General features: G+C 43.4%; 1 protein-coding gene across 11 annotated transcripts in view; it reads left to right on the top strand.

The window, feature by feature from the left end:
• The window catches only part of TMEM229B (transmembrane protein 229B), a 156312-nt gene that overhangs the window by 61552 nt on the left and 81855 nt on the right, over positions 1–12905 (top strand). Inside the window, exon 1 of one of the 11 annotated variants that reach the window (XM_053282950.1) lies at positions 6988–7194. The exons of the other annotated variants lie outside the window; for them this stretch is intronic. The gene's annotated coding sequence lies outside the window, so the exon portion shown is untranslated. Of the gene's footprint in view, positions 1–6987; positions 7195–12905 lie in introns of those variants that run through there. 11 annotated transcript variants of the gene reach the window in all.

Genomic DNA, 12905 nt, shown 5'->3' with positions numbered 1-12905 from the left:
TGTAAAGTATGGATAAAACCAGAAATGGATGTCTGAATTGCTCTTCCAGTCCACCCTGCTGCGAAATGTGTTCACTATTAAATGGCTTCAGTAATTCATTGTAGTGATGGCTGTAGATAGTACTCCAGATTTTCTTCTAGTATAAGTGTTGATGAAGGTGCTCAAGTGAAGGAGATGTATTCTCATTTCACACCAGCTTAAATGTGGATCTTTCTCTTGTCTTTCATCTATGTTACTTTGTATGTGCTTGGTTTTCTATGAGATTCAAGATTTCTCTTTATAAGCTTATGTATACAGACTTGTGCTTAAGTAGATAATTTATAGGGGAGATATTTCACTTATCTTGGGAAAGAGAGAATAATAGTTATTGATCTATCCTGTTGCATTATTATATACATGTTCTTGCAGTGATCTAGTGAGTGGAATATAAGAGCCATGGATACCGTAGTTCTTCCATAAGCAAGCATATCAGTCTAACTAGGCTTTGCTTGAACCCTGTCAGTCATGATCCAGTCTCCTCCAAAAGTTACAATCTCCACAGCTGGTAGCAGAAGAAGCAGGATCTCCAAGGATCACTGCTGGCAAGGATCACTGAGTAGGGCAGTTGACATGATTATTACTAGGGTAGGAGACACTTCCCACCCTAGTTTTGGGGGGAGTTGTGTGCACTCCTGATATTTGATTGTCTGCAAGGGGAAAATGATCGGAGGCTTCTTCTGTGATTGTGTAGTAAGCAGCGGCTGGGTTGGAAGGCTCCCTTCTACCCTGCTGCTGTACCCAGCTGCTCTTATAACCACCCAATCGTCTGTTCAGTGCCATGGCAGGAAGTTCTTGAAGGCCTTTCGTTGTCACAAAAGCAAGTGGAAGGTCAGATTGCTATTTGAACAACCTAGGCAGAGAACTCTGTGAAAGAAATAGGTTAAGAAGTGATGAGAAATCTAATATAAAAACTACTGCACATGAACTTTGATAGTAAAGAGCAATTCATTTAACATGCATGCCTTTTTTGGTGGCTCAGCCACTCACTATTTCTGTTATATATTTATACAATTACCGCTGAGCTATTAGTATTATAGTTATTAAATATATAATTAATTCACCATGTCCATTTTACAGATGGCCTAATAAAGTAAAAGTTTTAAACTGAAAAACAACTAAATTCCTTATTCCAGAACAAAACTGTAAAACAGTGGAAGAGCCAGAAATAGAATTGAAATGACCCAATAAACCACCCACTGCCCTCCACAGCATATGTGACAGTTGGAAAATGTTAATCTGCTAAACTGCTAAGCAACTGTGTCCTGACCTCAATCCCTATTGGATCAAGAGGGGTTTTCTTGGTGAATTATGTTTCTTCTCCTAAACCTTGATAGATCTGGTGTGGGTGAGGTTTTATTAGAACATACTGTCTTCTTATTGTTTGTAGGAAACCAGTGCCCTCCACTACTCTTTTAGTACATTTGCAAGCGCAACTGGCTATACATTTTCAATACAATGAATTAAAGCTTAAAAGAAGCTGAGGTCTAATTAAAAAAGTTGCATTTTAAAAAAATCACTAATTTGCATAGTTTCTCATGTTAGCTTTACTAACCCCAAATTACCTCAGCATGTTACTACTAGACTAAAGGTCAAATGGATAAGGAATTAAATGTGAAAAATCAGTTAATGTTCAAAATCCAGAAGTAGAATGAAGAAGGAAAAGAATGTTTAGTAATGCAGAATAAGGGCTCCTTTCCTTTAGGAAAATCTAAATCTGTATTGGTTGTGTTCTGCCTACGTGTATTGATCTTATTGTTTAGGATACATATGAAGGCCCCATGTCCTGTAGCTTAACTCTCCCTCATGTAGTGTACAGTAGCCACATTTGGCCAGTGACTTGACCTGAAGAGTAAATCTGTGTTTTTATGGAGAAAAGTCCATTGTGAAAAGAGGCAGGGAGTGTGGCGGGGGAGAAGAGGCATGGTTTCACCTACCTTCCCACCAGACAATGCAGCGCGGACCATTTGAGATCATTTCCCCAGCCTCCAGATAGCCCTCAGTGCACCATGCAACTGAGCAGTGCATTGGGGGAATCCCCCAGGAGTTGGGTGCTCTAGGTGCCCAACTCTGAGCATGCTTGAGCTTCAAGCAGCTCAAACACACACAAACACGGCCCATGTGCCCTTGAGGGCTTGTGCATTTAACCTCAGCTACAGGGCAGGGTACAAAGTAGGGTTAGGCGGGCGGGCGGATGGATCCATTAAATCTTGAGATGTGACTGTTCAGACTTCTGATTGTCAGGATGTGTTCAACAATGCTTTTCCAACTACAGAAAGTAAGAAGCCTAAAGAACAGCTAGTGCTAAATTACACTATGTCAGGAGTTCTCAAACTTTGATACTGTGACACCCTAAAATAATATGTAAAGCTAAGTGACCCCCTATGTGATGGGAAGGCTTGGTAGGGAAGTGGGGTTGGTGAGAGAGAAAGAAAGAGAGGTTTGGAGGGGGGGAGCTTGGTGAGAGAGAGAGGCTTGGTGGGGGGCTTGGTAAGAGGAAAAAAGAAAGGAAGGCTTGGTGAGAGAGAAATAAGGCGTTACGGCAAGGGCTGGTGAGAGAAAGATAAGAAACTTGGAGTGCGAGAGAAAGAAGAGAGTGGCTTGGTGAGAGGGTGTGTGTGTGTATGTGACAAAAGACATGCTTGTTGAGAGAGAGAGAAAGGAGACATGGCAAGGCTTGGTGAGAGAGAGAAAGGGTGGGGCACACAGTTGGCTCCACCTCTCACAGTCTATGGCTCTGTACATTACTTGCTCTGATTTGCATTTTGGGCGGTATACAAACCAACAAAATGGCTCCCTGTCCCCAAAGGGCTCACAACCTGAAAAATGTCTGACTAGGACTAGTTCTAGGTCTGTGTGCAGCCTATGAAGCGGGTCTATGTGTTCTAACCCTGCTAACTGGGCAAAGAGGCAACTTTTTTACATGGTGATGCTCTTTATTTAGCAGGGGGAGAGTAACTGGCCCTAACCGGTCCTATCCAGCCCCAGCACAGTACCTCCAGTGACTGTTGCTGGTGTCTGTCTTATATTTCCTTTTAGATTGTGAGCCTTTCGGGGACAGGGATCCATCTTATCTTTTTTAATTATTTCTCTATGTAAACCACTTTGGAAACTTTTTTTGTTGAAAAGCGGTATATAAATATTTGTTGTTGTAAATCTGGCGGAAATGTGAACCCATTCCCTCCATTCCGGAGGAATGCAAGTTAAAGGGCTTTAAAAGCCTTGTGTGAAAAACTTCCTAGCAGACACTCTGTCATATAGCCCAGATGAAGCAGGTAAAATTCACAGATGTCAAAGGAACTACTCATGGGTACATCTGCAGAATTAGATCTTCATGGTAAAAGATGTCGAAAGCCACCAAGGGGATATTAATCAAACCTATTTTTCTAAATAATCTTTGTTATTCAGGCTGGGCTGGTCCTGTCACTGATGTGTGGGCATCTTCAAATACAGCAACACCTCTTGGCAGGCTTTGGTGGAACACAGGGAAAAAGCAAACATTCAGGATTATAACTTTCTATAGTGCTGCACAAAGAATTCTGTTTAATCTGGAGATCTCTGTAGGCTGGGATTAAGAAGACGTGGGTGGTTTAGTTTAACTTGCTTCTGTGGCATTCCATTTGTTTGTTGTGATGCAGTATCTCCACTGGATATTGAAATATCAAAATTACATTTGGTATTTGATTATGTTTGGTATGCATGTTCAGAATACAATTGTATATTTTGCCTGATTATCATTTCAACCCCTACACCTGTTTTCAAGGGAGAGAAGAAAAAGGAAACTGTATGGGAATGAAACAACTGCCCTGAAGATTGAAATGGGGTGAAAATTGGTGTGCAGATTCAGGGCACAATTGTACATTTCAGGTTTGAGCTGCACCCAATTTCTCACACCCCTTTTCAAAGGGGTTAGGAAAGATGTAAAGCACACTATAATGCAATACTGTACATCACTTAAGATATCACAATGAAATTCATTATGACATAATTCTCTATTTGACTTTTGAACACATACTAAACTCCCCTCACATCCATTTTGTGGTGTGGGGGGGGGGGAGAGGAGAGATGCAAAATTCATTTGGTGGGATCCAGAGATGCCCATCTGCTCACAGGAAGTTGTCTGCTATACACCTTGTAAAGACTGTTGCATGAGAAAAGTGAAATGTCGCATGCACTTAGGCCTTAAGAAGGAAGACCCACTAGAAAGTATTGTCATACCTGTGAGGCTCTCATTCCTGGAGATTTTCACAACAGTTGTTTATACTGAACTTCACAGAACAAAAAATCTGCATCAATTCAAAGTCTCCCATTCCATGTCTCATTCCCCAGTAGAGTTTATTTTTATATATGATTCCCAGAAGATTCTGACTCTTTGCTTCTGGAGTTCTGATCTTGCACAGCGACTCTTCTCTTCCAGTTAGTTTCTTTCTCTAGGTAACTACTGCAGTGTTAAAGGCAGGGCTTGAAAAGGTTTAGGTGCCAGGGAGCCATGGTGCCTATAAATTTAACCATGCGGCCAAGACTAGGATATTCAGAGGTGGAGTTATTTAATAAAATCTTTGTATGTCCCAAGCAACCCTCTTTATATTCTAAGTATACTAGCTGACCTGGTGCAGAGCATCTGCGCCCCTAGTTCTCCCTGTCTCTCCTCTCATTTCATTCTCCCCCCACCTTCAGCCCCATTTTGTCCCCCTCCCCAGCCCCAGTTCGTTCTCCCTCGGCAGCCGGCCTGGTTGCCACTTCTCTTCTATGGCCGGCCAGCTGCCTTGCTGCCACTTCTCCTTCACGGCCGGTTAGGGTCCTCTGCAGCCAGCCAGCCAGCCGCCGCTTTGCCTTCATGGCTGGCTGGCCTAGCCACCCCTTCTCCTCCGCTGCCTGGCTACCACTCCTCCACAACTAGCCTGGCCACCCCTTCTCCTCTGCAGCCAGTTAGGGTCCTCTGTGGCTGGCCAGCCTGGCCGCTGCTTCTCCTTCACGACCAACTTCCCTGGCTGCCCGTCCCCGTCGCTAATTAGCAGCTGCTCGCAAACTCTCATGAGAGCTGCCACGCATGGGATTAGCGACAGGTACATGTAGGATAATTATATAGATAGATAGATTGTTGTAAAGAGGATAAAAAGAAGCCCATTTACCCTAGAGTTGCTATGTCCCCTGAAATTCCAGGTTTCACCTGGATTTTAAGCATCTCACCCAGATTGCTTAGCCCATCCAGATTCACCCGGATTTCAGCTTTCAACTCTAGCCCTTGTAGAAGCAGAGTTATGGAGCAAAACGTGCAGTGACTATTCTGCTCAAAAATTATTTTCAAGCCAATTGACATAATATGTAAATCAGGCATCCAGATTTGGAAAGCCAGAATATGGCAACCCTATTTTACCCTCGCCTCACCCGCAGTGTCCATCCCTTTTCTCTGTCTCAGTATAAGGCAGCTTCCTACGTGCCTATGACTTCTCTCTCTCATGCAGCCTCTCCCTATCAACAGCAACTTCCTATACTTTTGGTCTTGCTGATGGTGTGTCTGTGTGTGGTGGAGAGTTTCTCCTAAGGAAGTGGTAGCTAATCTTTTGGGAAAGTGTGAGACAGCCAAGACAAAAGAGTAAAACAGTGGCACTCTGCAGCATAAATGCAGCCCTCATGCTATGGAATGGTTTGTGGCTATGGAACCACAGAGCAAGCAACAAAACAGGCAGAGTGGCCTTTCGTGCTTCTCTGTATGAGTGCTACAAACCTCCACTGCTGATTCCATAGGTTAGCCTCCCATGACCTCAGGCATGATCCTCCAAGAAACTGCTTCCTTGCATTTCAGTCTCTTCTTCCACTCCAGAACTGCTTGGTTAAGAAAGGGAGGGGAAACTTTGATCTGTTAGTTCAGTTTCTCCTGCAGAACAACCCTGAGAATCCTCTTATGATTTCTCAAGAGCTTTGAGTCCTCTAAACCAGAGAGGCTATGCTACATTGTTTTTCCCCCCTAGGTACTGAACCCATTGTGTTGTTGCTCCATATTCATCAAGGGGCAAATGCATATTGGTAATAATTTTAGCAAGAGAGTAGTTTGTGCGACATGCAGTCCTAATAACCCTGTGAGGTGGATTAGGATGAGAGATAAGCCTCATTCACACATTATATTCAACACTTTTACAGTCTGTCTACAGTGTATGCACATATAGATCTGTATGCATGTACAGGTAGTAACACGTTACACTCACTTCCTATCTGTAACCTGCATTTGAGCGACCTGTTTCCAGGTTCACTTTGTATACATATCCATGTTTCTGTATGAATGACAGACACCTATGCGCACACATAAGATAATGTTTGAATAGGGTTTTTCTGAATGGCCCAAGGTCACTCAATAAACTTTGTGACTGAGTGGGCATTTGAACCAGGGTCTTCCTAGTCCCAGTCTAACACTCTATCCCCTGTGTGTACCAGCTCTCAGCAAGTAATGTGAAGCGACTTTGTGTTGTGCAAGTTGCCTTATCTGTGTTCTACTAAGGGCTCCAAAATGCATCTGCTGTCACAAAGATTCTACATTGGTCTATGAACCTTTAAAAGGTTCAGGCTAACACTTGTACAAAGTTTCTGAAAAACCAAATGTTGATGGATGTTTCTAGGAATGTTTCTGCCAGTCTGAGATGTTAGAATACATCCAAATGTTTTTATGTTGCAGTAGTAATCACAGCTAAGAAAGTGATGTCAGGCTGTCTCTCTGATGTCCACTTCCTGTTGCTATGAGTAAAGCAAGTGCTACTTATAATTTTCCCTCAAGAACCATCAAAGGAAAGCCAGATGTCTTCCATTACTGTTAAAACAAAAGTGGAACACCGAGCAGGCCTCGAAGAATGTAGACGTATTGGCAGCTGAACAAGGGAATGAATAATTCATGCCCCAAATGCCTCCTGTGCGTTCCATCCATTTCGGCTGCTTGGAGCTCTGGCTGCCAAGATGCAGACATATCGACTTCCAAAGCCACACAGATGAAACCTTATAGACTCCGATTGTTGCATCTGTCAGGCTCTTGTTCCGAAGATTGCAGCTACTGTAGTGCTGGCTTGACAGGGCGAAAGTAGCACTCCTTGACGGTCACCCCATTAAAACTCTGGTAGGCCAAGTTGTTTTATCGTCTGGGCAGCTGCTTTATAATTGGCTCCTTCATAGGTGAGTAAATGAAAAAAGATGGATTGACTAGTTTGACCAAGAAGCATGTGATGGGATGGTGAGGGCAATGGCTCAGTGTGTCACTAGAAATCTTTTTGTTTGGGTGCCAAACAGGCTTTCTTGGGAGCATAGTAGAAAACACTGAAACTTTTCCTCTGCCAAACACTTGCTAAAAACGAACAAGACTTTGACTTGGTCAGAACCATGGTCTTAGAAGTGATGCTGCTTAAATGGCTATTCATAGAAGCCAACATTGTGTGGAGTCACTTACTAGCTGGGCAGGTGTCCATATCATAGTTGGCTGAGAAGGATTGTGGAAACGGCGTTTCTCTCCTCCCAGTGCCTGTAGAGGTCTCTTCAGGTCAGGAGGGAGGTTCACTAGCAGGACAGCAGAGATACGAGAGGAATGTCTGACTGGAGAGCAAACAGACCTTTGTTCTTCCAAGCTGTCTATCGAGCACCTGTTCAACGGTCTGAATGGGCTGCAGAACTTCCTTGTTTGCTCATTCCCAAATATGATGATGCAACCTTTTATGCTTCCTGCTTGCACAGATCACAGACAGTTCCTGGTTTCATTAGATTCAGTGATTCCCTCCCCCCCCCACATCCTGCTATTCAAAGTACCATTGATCCAACAGGCTGTATTCTGGTTTGCAAATATATTCTTTGCTGGTCTTTGCGACCAGACTGTGGAAGTGGTGTGGTGCTTGGCTATTTAAAGCAGGTGTTTAACCTCTGTGTGTATCAGATTTCCTAGCAGTGGAGTTGCCTGCCCCATCTCAAGGTTGTTTTAGTTCAACTTTCTCCTTTCTAGACCTGTCTTCATTCAGACCTCGCTCTTATATTGCATAAAACTAGGTGGGGTGGATTTGCAGGGAGGGCAGATGAGAATGCAAATACATCATACTTCTGCAATAATATGAATGTGGACACACAGATGTTGCCTGTGGTGCAAACTATGAGTTATGTGGGTGAGATCTTAGGGCTGATATGTTGAACTCTCTGATTCACATGGTACAACCAAAGCAGAGAAAGCAGAAGTGCAGCTCACTTGTACTTCTCTATCCCCAGCTCTGGGTATTGTAATGTATTAACTATCTTTGAATAAAAGCCTGAAGACTGCTAAATATATGAAGACTTTCCTCTGAGAAGATATAGCTTTTTATTATTCCTACTATGTAGGGACTCAAAAAGTTTGACAGGAGGGATGGGGAGTTTCAGTCCTTTCCCCAAGCCCACTTGCCTTCTTTTTGCAGCCTCTCATCCATCATGGAGGTCATTGCTCTATATTGCCTTCTTTCTTCCTCCACCTCCTGAACCCAGCTCCTGGATTTTGGAGGGTGGAGGTAGTAGCATGGGGAAGCATGTTTTGCTCCCTTTCTTGCAATCTTAGAACTGTCTTCTCTCCATGGAGACCCTGTTCGCAGCATCTGAGTTCCCAGTGTCACAAGGCAGGGCAGATTTTACCCCAATCACAAAGTGGTGGTGCACTTTTAAAACTTTTATTTATGTATTACATTTGTATCCCACTCTTCCTTCAAGGAGCTTAGAGTGACACACTTAGTGTCCCTCTTCAATTTTATTTCCCTCCCAGGAATGAATGGCAGCCATTTATTTATATGGAAGACAGTAAACACTGTATATGCACTCAAAGATGCCACTGGGGTGGGGGTCGAGCATCTCCCTGACCCGGGTGACCCTATAGAGTCAGATTCCAGCCTGTTGCTCTCTGGACAGTCCTGCCCCGACGTCTGTTTCTTGCATGCAGTTAGAGTGTGGCAGAATGTTGGGAACCAGTTTCTATACATAGTTAGATTCAAATAATATTTGTATATGACCTTATTATTTGTGATGATTACATCTTGCTTTAAATTTCCTTCGCAGAAATATTTTGATATACTGTAAGCTGACTGGTGCTGGGTTCTTTTGGCAACATCCCCATGGAAGTGCCACACTGCACAAGCTAGTGGGTGTGACAAAATTGGCTCTGTAAATGGAGGGGTTATGATTAATTTCTCTTGTGTAGCCTCAAGCTGTGACCTTGATGGGCCATTTAATACCTCTAAAGTAGAAGTATGACAGCTACACTGTACAGCATAGAGCCAGAAGTGTGCATGAGAGAGACTGGGAGAAATCCTGAACGGAAGCAGCCCCAGTTGCTTTAGCTACGTGTCCTTTACAGATGCAGTGGTGGGCAGAAGCTCATATCAAGAGTCACTGCTTAAGTTAACAAGCTGACAAACTGAGCAGGATTTAGAGATGTGGTTTCCATAACAATGTTGTTGCAAAGCCCTTTTTGCTTTTGACTCAGAAACTTCCTCTTACACTTCCCAGTTACACCCCTGCTAACTGAGCAAAGAGACACCTTTTAAACGTGGTGATTCTCTTTATTTAGTAGGGGGAGAGTAACTGGCCCTGGGGAGAGTAACACCCCCAGCACAGTACCTCCAGTGACTGTTCCTGGTGTCGATCTTATGGGATTTTTTTTAGAATGTGAGCCCTTTAGGGACAGGGATCCATCTTATTTATTTGTTATTTCTCTGTGTAAACCACTTTGGAAACTTTTGTTGAAAAGTAGTATATCAATTGTTGTTGTTGAAGTACTTCATGGGTTAACAAAGGCACAACCCTTTCTGTGACAAAATATTCAAATAATCAAACTCAAGAAGTCGGAAGGAAATCCAGAGACTGGTGGTGGGGTGTGTTTGTGCCTGGTTTATAGTTGCTGAGCAAATGCATTTAGAAAAGTAGAGCTGGAAGTCTTTATTCCTTCCTTGCAATGTGGTATTTCTTGCAAAATCCACATGGATTTTCAGGATAACACTTTGACTTCTGTAGCTGCAGCAGATAGTTATGTGTAGCAGGTGCTACACTAGGATAGCTCACGGAGCTATCATATATACACACCTGTTGTTTCAAGTGCAGCACTGTGAGCCTCAGTTGGGCTTATATTATTATAAATATAAATAGTTCTATTCCTGCTATAACTTTTATTCTTATGACTTTTTTAATTTCTATGCCTTCAGCAGGGTCCATTTATTTATTTAATGAACACATTTCCATGCCGCCTACAAACATATCTCAGTTCACAACTAATTAAAATATCTATAAACTTTAAAATCACCCATTAAAACAAACAAATGTAATTTAAAATCAACTAAAAGCCTGACTAGATCGTTGTGTTTTCAGTGCTCTTTCAAAGACCATCAGGGATGTTGCAGCTCTTACTTTGATAAGGACTGTGTTGCACAGCCCCAGGGCAACTACAGAAGAGGATTCAAGGCATTTAATAACATCATTTAAAAACAAACAAACAGCAGATTTAAATCACTGATTTTAATAATTTTTCCTGTTGTGTAATTCACACTAATTAGTTGCAATTAAATAGAGCCTTTATTCAATGCAGGAGTATAGTCCAAAATGTTTTATCTGTTCAGAGGTAAGAGGGAGGCAATTATGAAATGCATGGCTTTCTGGGTAACTCTTTGTACACATGCAAGGACACTAAAAAAATACCTAATACTAAAAAATACCTTACTAATCAACCAAATGACTAGAACAAGCCAGCACAACTTTGTCCCTCCTACAGATGTTGGACTACAAATCCCATAATCCCTGACCATTAGGATTGCAATATTCTGGCTTTCCAAATCCGGGTGCCTAATTTGCATATTATGTAAATTGTCTTGAAAATAATTTCCGAGCAGAAGAGTGACTGCATGTTTTGCTCCATAACTCTGCTTCTATAAGGGTTAGAGCTTAGCTCCCCCGCCTTTTAAAATGAAATCTGAAATCTGGTAGAATCTGGGTGGGCTAAGCAAGCTGGGTGAGATGCTTAAAATCCAGGTGAAACCCAAAATTTCGGGGGACATGGCAACTCTACTGACCATTGGCCACTGTGGCTAGGGATGTTAGGAGTTTGTTTTATAGCTGCTTCCCTCATACACACAAGGAAATCTTAAGTCAATTTATCTAAAGGCTTATTTAGCAACAACTCTATTTTCTCCTCCTCCTTCCTCCATTTTCCTCTTGACTCCCCCCCCCACCACCACACACAGATGTCCAAACAAACTGCAAAAGGTTACTGAATAGAATGCAACACGCCCCTCCCCTTTATAACAACCAGAAATTGAAGTGATTTAAAATGTAGTGACAAAGTCTTGAAGTCTTTTAGGTGGTCTCCTGTCACATACACTTCTCCTAAGTCTTGGTTCTCTGGGACAGGAGCAGTTTGTTCTTCTGGTACCAATGATTGTCCATCACTTTCATCAGCCTCATCTGCACGGTCAAAACTGGAGGCAAGATCAAATTCCTCTTCAGAGACCAAACACCCTTCCCTCTTGTCTCATAGAATGCACACTGGAAAGTCTCAAATTGTTCCATTTCTTTCCATCATCCAATATGACAGAATCTCCTCAGATTTTGATTATTTGCTTTCGTCCAGAATATTGGGAACATCCCTTTTTCCACAGCCCGAGGAGGTCATCTTCAAAGTAGTCTGGGTTGTGGACTGAGCATGGTCCAAGACAGGACCAATAAGAGAACTGAAGTCATGGCTAGCCCCTGAGCATGGCAGGCAACCCAGCCTGAGTTCCGGTCCTGCCTTTGCTCTAACAACAGGTCGGTTCAGTTGCTCCTGCAACTTTTGCTCGTCGAGCTTGTTGGCTAGCCCTTTTTCACTCTCTTTTTCTCTTCACCTTTTTAGCATGTGCGAGGGTGAGAGAGAAGTATTCAATTTTAAAATTCAAACTCTCATGACGGAGACTGACAAAATTTTCCTTTGGGCAGAACAGAACCTCATATCCATAGTGGCGGAACATCTTCAGGGCACGGTGAATACCCTGGCCGATTGGTTCAACCACCATATCCTAGACCAGGCAGAATGGTCTCTTCATTGGGAAGTGTTTCTCCAAGTGGTGCATCGATTCAGTCAACCAGTAGTGGACCTGTTTGCTTCCCCGCTCAGTCACCTCATCCCCAGGTTCTTCAACTCTCAGTCCCCCAGCCATGGCATCTGCCCACTCATCGGGACCTTCTGACTCAAGGCTCCCTCCTGTACCCAAAGCCGTAGTGGCTCCAACTAGCCTCTTGGAAATTGAGCATGTGCTATTAGCTCATAGGGGCTATTCCATTTCCGTCTTGGAAACCATTTTGGCTTCCAGGAGACCTTCTACAAACTGCATTTACCAGACCTCGTGGGCAGCCTTTTCCAGGTGGGCGCACAGGAAACATATCTCCCCCTTGTCGGCGGGCGTTCCCGAAGTCCTTTCCTTCCTGTAGTCTGGGCTCGACATGGGTCTCCGACCCAGCACCCTAAAGTGCCAAACATCGGCCCTTTCATCAATTTTGTACCTCCACTCTGGGTCTTCTTTACAACTCCATCCCCATCTGCACAGATTCCTTAGAGGAGCGTCCAATTTGGCTCCTTCTCCTATCCATAGATTCCCTACCTAGAACCTTAATAAAGTCCTCAATGCCCTCACCAAGGTTCCCTTCGAGCCTCTGTCAGAGGTTGATCTACGCTATCTCTCGCTCAAGGTCCTCTTCTGGGTGGTCGTAACTTCTACTCGCAGAGTGTCGGAACTGGGAGCCCTGTCGGCACGGAAGGAATTCTGTCTGTTCCAATCTGATTCTGTCATTCTGAAGCTAGACCCTACTTTCCTCCCTAAAATCAATTATCCCTTTCACCAGTCGCAGGACATTGTTCTGCC

The sequence above is a fragment of the Hemicordylus capensis genome, chromosome 1, assembly GCF_027244095.1.
Source record: "Hemicordylus capensis ecotype Gifberg chromosome 1, rHemCap1.1.pri, whole genome shotgun sequence".
NCBI lineage: Eukaryota > Metazoa > Chordata > Lepidosauria > Squamata > Cordylidae > Hemicordylus > Hemicordylus capensis.
The sequence above is the reverse complement of the archived record's forward strand: the minus strand, read 5'-3'. Positions and strand labels throughout refer to the sequence as shown.